This window comes from Astatotilapia calliptera, chromosome 9 (genome assembly GCF_900246225.1).
Source record: "Astatotilapia calliptera chromosome 9, fAstCal1.2, whole genome shotgun sequence".
Taxonomy (NCBI): domain Eukaryota; kingdom Metazoa; phylum Chordata; class Actinopteri; order Cichliformes; family Cichlidae; genus Astatotilapia; species Astatotilapia calliptera.
In genome coordinates, this window is record NC_039310.1 from 1,712,186 (window position 1) to 1,725,332 (window position 13,147).

Sequence of the window (13,147 nt, forward strand, 5' to 3'; positions counted from 1 at the left end):
GAAGAAATAATATTTGCAAAATATTCCCTTTTTGCCTCTTTGACAGTGGTCTCTTAGAATTTGATATGACACTTGCAGTTTATCCTTTTTCCATCTGCGTTCTGCTCGATGACATTCCCTCTTAACAGCAGGAGTTCTGCCATTAAACCACGTCTTGGCTTTAGGCTTCCTGGTTTTCAGTGGAGCCAGAGAATCCAAGATGGTTTGACAGCAAGAATAAAACCAGGAATTAAGTTCTTCTGTATCAGAGGAGACGAAGTCAGAAGGTCCACCGAGCTGATTAAAAGCAGCAGAAAACTGAGCGACAGTGGAGGGGTTAATAACCCGACAGTGCCGAGCAGCAGCGCCAGATTTAACTGCAGTTTGTGTACAACCAACATTGAATAACACAGTTATATGCTTTGAGAGTCCAGAGTCACACATCTCCAGGTTATTGAAAGGCAGACCATATGACAGAACAAGGTCCAGTGTGTGTCCGTGCTCACGTGTAGGGCCAGGCATGGACTGTACCAGGCTAAACCAGGTTTGAGCCCCGGCTCGGACAGTCTCGGTCGTTGTGTCCTTGGGCAAGACACTTCACCCGCTGCCTACTGGTGGTGGTCAGAGGGCCCGGTGGCGGCAGTGTCCGGCAGCCTCGCCTCTGTCAGTGCGCCCCAGGGTGGCTGTCGCTACAATGTAGCTAGTGTGGAGTTTAGATAAATATTTTGCTGCTACTATTCATAATCATCATCATTACCATTGCATTAATTATCATTTCATCAAAGCATTTATTGAAGCGGTTGGCCTTATGTTAAAACTTGTATTACAAGTATTGTCATAATCTCATATTAACATTTTTATTACAGGTGCAGTGATAATCCTTTTTATATACATGCATTGTATTTTTGTGCTTGCTAAAGAGGGGAGCTCGGTCAACTAGTGGAGGGTCGGAAGCTGACACACTCGCACACACAAACAGTAGATAGACTCATGTTTAGGTAAAAGTTCAAATATTCAAATAATAGTTTGCAGTTTGCAAATAATAGTTTTAAGGGGTATTTGTTTTTTTTTTACGGGTTGTACGGAAGCCCCAAACGCAATTTCATTGTTCTTTGACAATGACAATAAATAAATACTTGATACTTGCAAAACCTTGTAACTGTAAGATTATGTTTGCATAAGAGACAGTTTGTTCTAGGGGATAAGCAGAGTTAGAAGATTACCAGGAAGGACCTGGCCTCGGGAAGAAGAAGATGTCCTTTTAAATGTGTCAAAAGTTGTCAACAGGACATGTGTGTTTTTGAAACTCATGTATGTACTGTATCTGCTTGACGCAGGAGGGGGCGTCATAAACAATACCCTGATGCTATAAAAACCACTGCTTGTGTATTATTGGGCGGAGATCAATGCGGGTGTGTGCAGTGTTCATCTCCCCACGCGCGTGTTCATTAAAATCATTGTTTGACCGACTCTTCTGGACCAATTGTTGCTTTGTGCTCTCCCTCAATATTTGAACCCGTTTTTAACACTTGCCATCACCAGTGTGTGAATGTTTGTGTGAATGGGTGGATGACTAGATGTGTAAAGCGCTTTGGGGTCCTTAGGGACTAGTGAAGCGCTGTACAAATACAGGCCATTTTTTTATTGAAATGTCCCTTACCACTGGTTTCTCAGGACAACACACATGCATAATAAAATCTCCAACAATAACAACATGATTATAGTTTGGCCTAATGCCAGCTAAAAAAAAGTCGTTTATGAAGTTCTTATTGTATTTTGGGGGCAAAATACGACAGCGCAGAAAACCGGGTTTGTGGGACTCACCTCAAACGAGGTCATTTCGATGCTGGAGAATGAAGGCTGTAGAAAGCACTGCTTACATTTGTAATCCTTTTTGTATATAGTCGCTGTGCCTCCACCTCTGCCTGTAATCCATGGCGAGTTAAAATAGCAACAATCCACTGGTAAAAGTTCAGATAGAGCACTGGACTCACCAACACTCAGCTATGTCTCAGTCACACACAGAAAGTCCAGATCACCTGAACATAAAATCCCAAAGAATAAAAGTTTTGTTTAAAAGTGATCTGGCGTTCACCAGACCAGTCTTGGCAGGAGCTGGAGCTGGAGCCAGCAATGATGACGCTTTCGGTATAGGTATAGGCAACCTGGCATTTCTGATGCAACTGGGGGCAGGGGTTGCTGCCCACCAGCTCCAAACAACACAATATTTTGGACCAAAGGTTGGAGGTCCAGTAGTGTCTGGCGATCATACCTCAGCAGAGACTTTGTATTATTTCTGACCTACGTCATTCACGAAACAAGCAGAAACAAATTTGGGAGCAACAGATGAGCAGCAACACACCGGAGCCATCTTGGTTTGAGTCACATGTACACATGTACATACAAATATTCATTTTATATTCATTTTTATAATAAAACACGATTATCAATCTTTTTTATTTCTCATTTCTTTTCTAAATATTTGAATTGATATTGATATCCCTGTAACATGTGGGTCATATGAAGGTTTCGTGATGCTACTGCTTCTCTCGCTAATTGACATACACACCTTGATTCTCTTTTTCTAGGAATGCGATCTTCACCTTCTGTTCAGTCAGTGAGGCTGTCATCTCTCTCAGCACAGCATGGATGTCTTGTGGACAGGGTTGTTGGAGTTCAACCTGCCGGTCAAGAATTTCTTTATATGCCTCTGTCTTAACTGTGGAAGCAGAGCAGACCAGAAGCAACAGTGAAAGAAATATGATTGTTAGATTTGTATTGTTGATTGTCATTTATGCTTAGAAATATCTACTCATATATGCTTAGAGTTGTATAATCAATGTCATGTTGGTAGAGGGTTGATCCTTAATAGTCTGCAAAGACTTTGTGTGCAATCCAGAGTGTTCTGGCATTCACACCTACATCCTGGGAGCAGGGGAGAGGTCCTACCTTGTTTTATTGTTTTATGGTAGGATAAATGTAGCTATGTCAGTTTTAGTCTAAGTGCGTTTTATTTAGATGGACCGCTAGACTCCTGGCACCAGCTTTGGGGAGTCTTCATGGGGTCACACTCTGACCCCCCCGCCACACACACAACGCACAGGCAAGGTACTCTTTGTGTGTATGTAGACGTCATATGTTGATGAACCTATGTGTATTCATGTAACCTCAATAAAAGAGCAGTGTTACGGGGGAGCGGACGAGAGCAACTGGGGTCAAGCGAAGGAACAGCGCTTGTCGTGGTTCTCTCCCTCATGCATGAGTATGTGGAGCAGGGAAATTATTTTACTGCTATTGTTAAATAATCATCATTATTACCATTGCATTAATAATATAATCTGCAGTATGATCATTGCTTTAACAATGTAACAGATAGCTTTAAGAAGGCTTTAAGGTTTTATGCATACAGGTATTAAATTAACTTTGTATTCCAGGTGCAGTTATAACTATTTTATACATATTGCATATCTGTGCTTATTTGAGTTGATGTTCAGGTTCTTTAAAGGTCTTAAGCTTCACTGACGTGACTGTTCAGGTGATACATGCTGAGGGAAAACTAGAACATAGAAGGAATTGCAATACATGCTTACAAAACACTTATATATCAGGTCATTTCATATTAAGGTTTTAGTAGGGGTTCTTGATTAAAACATTTATTTAGTAGAAGACATACATATAGTCTCAGTGAGCCTCTGGTCTGGTAAAAGGTCAGAAGTGCAACAGGTGAATTGAGAAAGAGCATGTGAGGTCGTGACACACACACACACACATGAGTTAGATTTATTTAGAGGAGAGAGAGATTAGTCATGTCTCGGTAAAAGAGGAACCGTCCTTGTCTTCTCGGCAAGAAAGAGGAACTGAAAGGTTGACCGGAGGAATCGGCCATGAAAATAGAAGATGATCTTCTGGGTTAAAAGTCATTGTGGTGTTGATCTGATCTATGTATAAAATGTATCTGTGACGTATGAAGGGGCGTCAGTAAATCAAACCCTGATGCTATAAAATATCTGTTTATGCTTTGATTAAGTTGAAGATCAATTGCTGTCTGCGTACAGAGTTGTCTTCCCACACGTGTGTAGTCATTAAAATCATTGTTTGACCAAGAGCTTCTGGACCATGGGTGGTTTGTACTCTCCCTCCTCAATTTTGAACCTTAACATTTGGGGGCTTCGTCCGGTGGTTGAGGAGGGAGAATTGGAGGTGTAGATGGAGAAATTTGGTCTTAGGTGGTCTGACGGGCAGACATGAATTCCAGTGGTCGAAGTGAGTGGGCATAAGCCGGCTGATCCAAAGGTAAGGCACTACCTGTTGAATTATTTCCAAAGTGTGCCAAATTGGACATGATAAAATTTAAGTCTACTCACTGAAATTACTGGTGGATGTCTGTTTTGATTTTGATGAAAATCTCATGAGTTGAAGCAGTTAGAGTTCTGCTAAGAAGAAATGAAAGCAGTTAAAGTCTGCTAAAGCAGTTAGAGTCTGCCAGGAAAAGTTTAAATACTGGGTTGAAGTCCCAAAGAAATTGAGTTAGAGTCTCAAGTAGTTTGGTAGGATATTTGGTCATTTTGTGGGTTAAAGTCCCGGTTGGTCATTAGGTCAGACCTTGGTTGGTCATTTTGTGGGTTAGAGTCCCCATTGTCCATCAGGGTAGATCTGCCTCAGTCATACACTTGTTTTGGGTGTTGATTGTTGTTTCAAAGTATTATAAATTATTCTAGAACGGCAGTTAAAGTCTGCTAGGAAGCGCAGAGCCCGGAGGTTACGCTCCCTCCTTGTCGTGGACGCGCGACATTGACCTGTCGGCGAACAGGGTTAGTTCAGTTTGGCTTAACTGTGGGGTACAGGGCATCCTGGAATGAAGCTAGGAGTTAGAGTCTCCTTACCGTTTGGAACGGTAGTCTGCGCTTTTTTGGTCAGAAGAAGTTGGACTTCGGGCGTGTAACTTTAACTTAAAACTTCGGGGAAAGCCTTGGCTGGGAAACGCCAAAAAATAGAGCTTCAGGCAAAGTTTGGGTTGGTTGACGCTTTTAAATTGAGTTAGGGATTTTAGAGATGAGGCCAGAAACAGTTAAAGTCTGATACTGGTTAATTGGTCGCAAAAAACTCAGGGAGTTTATCCGCTGGGCGGTTATTTTAAATTTGTCTAAATTGTGTAGGTGCTAAAGCTGACAGATCTGGCAGTAGTTGTAAATATAAGACGTCTTTGTAATATAAAGTGAGAGGAGGCTGTGTGTCGAGTCAGTAATGCACTGACTGTCTGCTGCTATTTTTAGATGTGTGTGTGTGTGAGTGTGAAAATGCAAATGAGTAAGTAGTGAACTGTTTAAACCACAGTTGGTTTTACATATACTGCTGCAAACATTGTTGAGTGTGTGTTTCAAATGCCATTTATGTTCATTAGAGGGTTATAAATAAAGTTTTGAGTTGCCGTAGTGGATGTATAGTAATTGACTGAGTTTGAATGTAGATAGATAAATATAGAGTGCACTGTGTATATTTAAGATTAACATGTTACTTTCAGTACCTTCTCTCAAGCAATAGTTGCTGGTGTGTTTTATTTTTTCAATTTCTTGTGTGTGCTGTGAGAATTAATAGGGGTTTCAATTGTTTTTTGTTTTTGACTTGCTCTTTTTGATTATGACAAGCATGTCTAAAATACTTTTAGGAAAGCATATTTTGAGTGATTCTAAGTGATGTGAATGCTGTGAGTAGTAGGCTTTGAGGGATTGGGTGTGATGTGTATAAAATACTAAATAATAATGACACTATGAAAGTTGATAGTAGAGTGAGTGCAAGGCGGTGTGTGAACAGAGGAAGTCTGAGAGAGAAGTGTGTGCGTAGGCAAAATGCAGAGTGTGTGCGTGAAATAAGGGAGTATTGTTTTTACATCAAGGTTTAGTAGAACTAAAGTAGAACGTCACAAACAAACAAAAGAAGGTAAAATGAAGAGAGAAAATAACTGACAATTACATTAATGAATAGAAAACACACATACACAAAGTGCCATATGTGAAATTATTCTAGGAAGGAGTCAGAAGTGAGATAGTTTAATATAAGATGCAATGAAGGAAGCAGCTTACACTCCTTTAATTTCCAGAGCCAGTGTGTTCCCTCCCCTGCCCACTTGGGCCCCGTATCAGGCGAGTATGGAAGGCTGGATAGCCCGTGACGGGTAAGATCCCACCTCGAAACCCTGGGACAACCTAAGGCAGGCACAGTCACGATTACTCGGCCTCACTCAGTCCCTGTGAGCTCAGACTCACTGGTGAGATGAAGTGAAGAAGACGGGACCTCAAGGGTAAAGCCGCTGGGCTAAGGCGGAGGGGGTAAGTGGCAAGTGGAGCCCTACCTTCTGGCTGAGGACAAGGAATGCTGCTATTTAAGGTAGGAAATCAAAATTTGGGTTAGTAAATTTGGGAAGGAGAAAATTGACTGTTTAAAGGCAAAATTATGAAGGAGTCTGACACACTGCAAAAGCAACATATGCAAATTCACACACACAAACAGAAAATGCATTAACCTTATAAAGACAAGACAAGCTCATGATGATTATTTGTATAGATACTGATTAAACCTGGCTTAGAACACAAAGATACGCAATGAAGATCAGTTTGCTACTTGTATGAGTGGTAGAATGGTGTGAATGGTTAATGAAATACACTTGAGTTTGAAGCTGAGGAATAACTCAAAGAAGTTATATGACGAAGGGAGTGAGTTATGAAAACAAACGGTGATTAAAGTAGTTTTAAAAAGAGTGACTTAGGAGTGCTCTCTCGTACTGAGTGATCAAGTAGTGATCACTGTAGAAAGAAATAAAATGATTTAATGAGTTGGTAATGTTTAAACATATGTTTCTGTTGTTACAGCAACTCATTGAGAGATGACTCAGTATGCAAATTAGCTGGAGTGAGTGGTGACGGAGGAACTTCCTGTGTGTGTGTGTGTGACTGAGGAAGTGGCTTTCAGAAGAGGAAGCATAGCAGAGAGAAGAGAAGTGCAGATTGGGGTAGGAAATTTATAGTTTAGTGATATGTTGTTGTAAGGGGGGTTGTGTTTTATGTTGAATCCAAGTATGTTGAAGTGCATAAAGGGGGTGATTTTTTTGTGCAAATTGTGTGGTTTTAATGAGACTTTCGGTGTATTGAGGAGGTGAAATTATGTGGTGGCAAGACTTGTGTGTGAGGTTTGGGTTGTTGTTTTTGTTTTTAATAGAGGGAGTTTTAGGAAACATCGACATGTCTAAAATTGGGCCCATTATTTTGTAACAGTGCACTTAAAGAAAACCTTAAAGATTAAAGAGTCCCAGATAGGATAAGTTAGGGAGGTGCAGGAAAAGGTGTTTTGTTTCCTTTGCAGAAGATCTCGACGACCACAGGGAGGTCCGAGGCCACCAGAGAGGGACCGAGAAAACCTAAGCTTACACATGGAGTGTTCTCGAATGGGAGCTGGTTGAGCCAGAGGACGGCTAGAGAGGGTCTGAGCGAGGACACAATGTATTGCGACCTCTGGTGTTCCAGAGGTCGAGAGAGGGAGTGTGGAGCAGGGAAATTATTTTACTGCTATTGTTAAATAATCATCATTATTACCATTGCATTAATAATATAATCTGCAGTATGATCATTGCTTTAACAATGTAACAGATAGCTTTAAGAAGGCTTTAAGGTTTTATGCATACAGGTATTAAATTAACTTTGTATTCCAGGTGCAGTTATAACTATTTTATACATATTGCATATCTGTGCTTATTTGAGTTGATGTTCAGGTTCTTTAAAGGTCTTAAGCTTCACTGACGTGACTGTTCAGGTGATACATGCTGAGGGAAAACTAGAACATAGAAGGAATTGCAATACATGCTTACAAAACACTTATATATCAGGTCATTTCATATTAAGGTTTTAGTAGGGGTTCTTGATTAAAACATTTATTTAGTAGAAGACATACATATAGTCTCAGTGAGCCTCTGGTCTGGTAAAAGGTCAGAAGTGCAACAGGTGAATTGAGAAAGAGCATTTGAGGACGAGACACAGACAGTTAGTAGGTGAAGAGGTGACACAGAGAGCATGTGAGGTCGTGACACACACACACACACATGAGTTAGATTTATTTAGAGGAGAGAGAGATTAGTCATGTCTCGGTAAAAGAGGAACCGTCCTTGTCTTCTCGGCAAGAAAGAGGAACTGAAAGGTTGACCGGAGGAATCGGCCATGAAAATAGAAGATGATCTTCTGGGTTAAAAGTCATTGTGGTGTTGATCTGATCTATGTATAAAATGTATCTGTGACGTATGAAGGGGCGTCAGTAAATCAAACCCTGATGCTATAAAATATCTGTTTATGCTTTGATTAAGTTGAAGATCAATTGCTGTCTGCGTACAGAGTTGTCTTCCCACACGTGTGTAGTCATTAAAATCATTGTTTGACCAAGAGCTTCTGGACCATGGGTGGTTTGTACTCTCCCTCCTCAATTTTGAACCTTAACAAGTAACACGAAGAACTTTGCCTACTTTGTGTTCAATGCTTTTGCTGTGTAGTTGAATTGTCTTGAACTTTCCAGCGAATAGGTTTAAGCTACAAACCTATCAATGATGATCTCCATTCTGTCAGTGAAAACTTAACAATATCTGCATCATCTGCAGACATGAGTGAGGTTTTTGCAAACCAGCCCTCGACCCCAGCAGAAAAGTCTGATTCCATAAAACAGTTTGTCAATAGTTTCCTCATCATGAGAACTCTCAGGATTTTTGTCCTCACCTCAGAAAAAAAAATAGCAATATTTGTGGTGTGATGTGCATATAGTAACCTGTTATTTGGTTTGGACATGCTTAGGCAAAGAAAGATTATTTTTATTGCATAAAATACTACTGATTGCATCAGCTGATTGAACTGCTCGGTAGATCTGGACACACCAGGAAAAATCTGTTTCTGACTCGCCTGTGGTCGCTTTTGAGAGCAGGGCTCCAAATACGTAAATTAGCTTTTATACATGAAGTCCATGAAGTCATGTCCACTTTATGTGTCTCCGAGTCTTGATCACGAGTGAGTGGAGCAGGAGATTTGGGCTGTGGCTGCAGTGATGCCGACGCTGTATGGGTCTGTTGTGGTCAAGAAAGAACTGAGCGTAAAAGTGAAGCTCTCAGTTTAACAGTCAAGCCACATCCCTACCCTCACCTATGGTCAATAGCTAGCGATGGAAAAACAATATTCCGGGTTCAAGAGGTGGAAATGAACTTTCCTGAAAGGGTGGAATCTTCCTTAGAGATAGGGTGAAGAGTTTGGCCATCCAAAAGGCGTTCAGAGAAGTGCCGCTGCTCCTCCACATTGAAAGGAGCCAGTTGAGGTGGTGGGGTTATGTGACAAGAATGCCTCTTGGGTGAGGTGTTCTGGGGCATGTCCTACCGAGTGGAGGACCAGATGAGTGGAAGAAAATGGATGGATAAATATACAGTGTAGCAAGTTGAAAAATGAATACACTTCCATTATAACTGCTCCTCCAGGTGGATACACATGGCATGACTATCAGTTATCCTACAAGCTGCTTATGGGCAAATAATGGACCATCAATGATGGCAGGAAAGAAGCTGCAGAACTGCATCTGTGGCTGGTCAAAACTAACAATTCACATGGGCCTTAAAATCCACCAAGGCAGGAAGAAGTACCTCAGCGAGATGAGAAAGGGGCCTTGCATTGAGCTATACTTCTTAAGAAGTAAGTGAAATCAGTCCATTGAAGCCCAGAGGCAGAAGAACCCCCACAGTCCTCAGGGCATCAGCACTCCGAATGAAGTTGGAGGGAAAGCTCTTCTTCAGTGTCTTGGCCCGAATACAATCTACTTTCTTGCAAAGAAACAACTATGTTGACACATCAGTGCAGAAGGCCAGCATCCAGGGCTTCTCTGAATGTCTGGAGCATGCCAGTGTCATCTGGCACCAGATTCAAACTGCCAAGAAAGAGAACTTCATGTAGTCTTTTTAGACCTTGCCAATGCCTTTGGGTCAGTTCCACGTGAGATTTTATGGATGGCCTTGAACTATTTCAGTGTACCAAACCACATCACAGGACTGGTCAAGACCTACTTTCAGGATTTACAGTTTTGTATGACAGCTGAGAATACCACCTCTGCAACAACAAAAACATGTACTAGGCGACTGCTAGAGAAGCGTTTAAGCCAAGTATATCTCGCAGCATCTCCTTCATAAAAGGAAAACTGACAGCTGAGCAATTAGTCAGGTTCTTGCCTCTTTCTGTCCATCTGTCAAGTCAGATATTCGATATCTTGGGAGTAATATTTGACTCTTCTCTGGGCCTTGACTCTCATGTAAAATCTTTGTCTCGTTCCTGTTTCTATCATTTAAGAAACATCTCTAAACTGCGACATATGGTTTCTTCAGCTGAACTGGAAAAACTCATTCTTACATTTGTGTCATCACGCTTAGATTACTGTAATTCCCTGTTTACTAGCTTGGATAAATCATCTCTCTCTCGCCTCCAGGCAATACAAAACGCAGAAGCCAGGCTACTAACTCGTTCCACCAAGCGTGTTCATATTACTCCCATCTTATATTCTTTACATTGGCTCCCAATAGAGTTTAGAATTCGCTTTAAAATTCTTGTTTTAACATACAGATCACTAAATGGAGAGGCTCCAGATTATTTATCCAAGATTCTTATAAAATACACTGCTTCTCGTCATCTCCGCTCACAGACTCAGAGTCTATTGGTTGTTCCCCGTACACGACTGAAGACAAAAGGGGACAGAGCCTTTCAGTCTGTTGCACCGAGGCTGTGGAATAGTTTACCACTACAATTACGTTTGCTTGACTCTGTGGATTCTTTTAAAAAGCAGTTAAAAACTTTTCTGTTCAAACAAGCCTTTTGTTGATCTATATATTTTATTTTATTTTTTTACATTATTTACATTTGATCTTTTACATTGTGTATAATGTCTATTGATTGTATTGTTTATTTTAATATTTGTGTACAGCACTTTGTGACTGTCTGTCTGTGAAAAGCGCTTAATAAATAAATTTTACTTACTTACTTTTTTTACTATACGAATTTCAACAGTCTTAGAGAAGTCCATCAAGAGCCTGGGATAGTGGCATAATGAAGACCTCAATGATACCTGGCAACTTGAATAACTACAGCAGAACATAGCTAATGACCTCAGGCGGACTAACAAAAATGTACCCAGGGAAACTGAAGCTCTGGTGCTTCCAGTTCCAGCACTTGTTACTGTGCAGCTGACAATGTACAAGGCCTTGCACAATCATGCCAACTGACTAGAGAGGCTAGTGAGCTCCTACGTTAAGAAGTGGCTCGGACTTCCCAAATGCCTCAGCAGTGTTGGACTCTACAGTGATGGGATACTGTCATTGCCCATCCCTAGCCTGGTAGAGGAGTTTAAATGTTAAATAGTGAGGATTGAAATGCTCACAGACTCCCAAGTACCCCATAGTGAGAGGTGCTGCTACCACCCTAGCAACAGGGAGGAAGTGGACCCCAGCCACAGCTGTGCTACAGCCCAAATCTGCTCTTCACCATCGTAACGTGGTGGGTCACCTCCAGCAGGGGAGAGGAGGATTTGGTCTTGGAGCAGTAACACCTCACTGGCAGCAGGCATCTGCAACCGAACGTTGAAAAATGGTGGTGGAGGAGATGCGTGACAGGAGGAAACAGTAAGACATCCCAGAGCCGTAGTGCTGGCCAAGCAGGGTTGCTGGATGAATTGGAACAGTGTTGAAAGGAGGAAACTTACATGGAGTGAAATCTGGAGAATGGCGCATCCTGCAGGCCCACCACCCGCAGGAGGCGCTGTAGGAGTTGGGTGCATTGTGTGCTGGGCAGCAGCCAAGAGAGGAGGTCCTGGCGGACTGATCTCCGACTACCTAGACAGGCAATTGGGACATGGAATATCACCTGTCTTGTGTGGAAGGAGTCTGAGTTAGTCTGTGAGGTTGAGAGGTACCGGCTTGATATAGTCAGGCTCACCTCAACACACGGCTTAGGCTCTGGAGCCAGTCTCCTGGAGAGGGGCTGGACACTGTCTAAGTCTGGAGTTACCCATGGTGAGAGGCGGCGAGATGGGGTTGGTATTCTAATATCCCCTCAGCTTGCTGCCTGTACATTGGGGTTCCTCCCGTTGGATGAGAGGGTTTATTCCCTGCACCTTCGGGTTGGCGAACGAGTCCTGACTGTCATCTGTGCTTATTCGCCAAATGGCACATCAGAGTACCCAGCCTTTTTAGAGTCCCTGGGTGGGGTGCTGGAAGGTGCTCCACCTGGAGACTCTGTTGTCCTACTGGGAGACTTTCAGTGCTCACGTGGGTAATGACAGTGAGACCTGGAGGTTGTGATTGGGAGGAACGGCCTTCCTGACAGTCGGGTAAAGGGAGGGGCTGAGCTGTCAACTGATCACTACCCGGTGGTGAGTTGGATCAGGTGGTGGGGGCGGACACTGGATAGACCCGGCGCACCTAAATGTATGGTGAGGGTGCGCTGGGAATGCCTAGCAGAGGCCCTAGTCCGTGAGATCTTCAACGCACACCTCCGGCAGAGCTTCAACAGCATTCCAAAGGAGACTGGGGACATTGAGTCTGAATGGGCCATGTTCAGCACCTCCATTGCAGAAGCTGCTGCACTGAGCTGCGGCCACAAGGTGGTTGGTTCCTGTCGTGGTGGTAACCCCCGAATCGAATGGTGGACACCTGAGGTGACGGGAGCCACAAGGCTGAGAAAAGAGGCCTATTGGGCTTAGATAACCTGTGGGACTTTTGAGGCAGCTGATAGGTAACGACAAGCCAAGGGGACTGCAGCCCGAGCAGTGGCTGAAGCAAAAATTCAGGTGTGGGAGGAGTTCGGAGAGGCCAGACTTTCGGACTGCCTCAAAGAGATTCTGGCAAACCGTCAGGTCTCAGGAGGGGAAAGCGGTGCTCTACCTGCACTGTGTATAGTGCTGACGGAGCGCTGCTGACGTTGAATGAGAAAATTGTCGGGCAGTGGAAGCAATACTTCGAGGACCTCCTTAATCCTACTGACACATCTTCCGTGGAGGAAGGAGAGTCTGGTGACAAAGGGGATGACCCACCAATTTCTGGGGGCGAGGTCACTGAGGGAGTTAAACAACTCCTTGGTGGCAGAGCCCCTGGGGTGGATGAGGTGCACCCTGATTT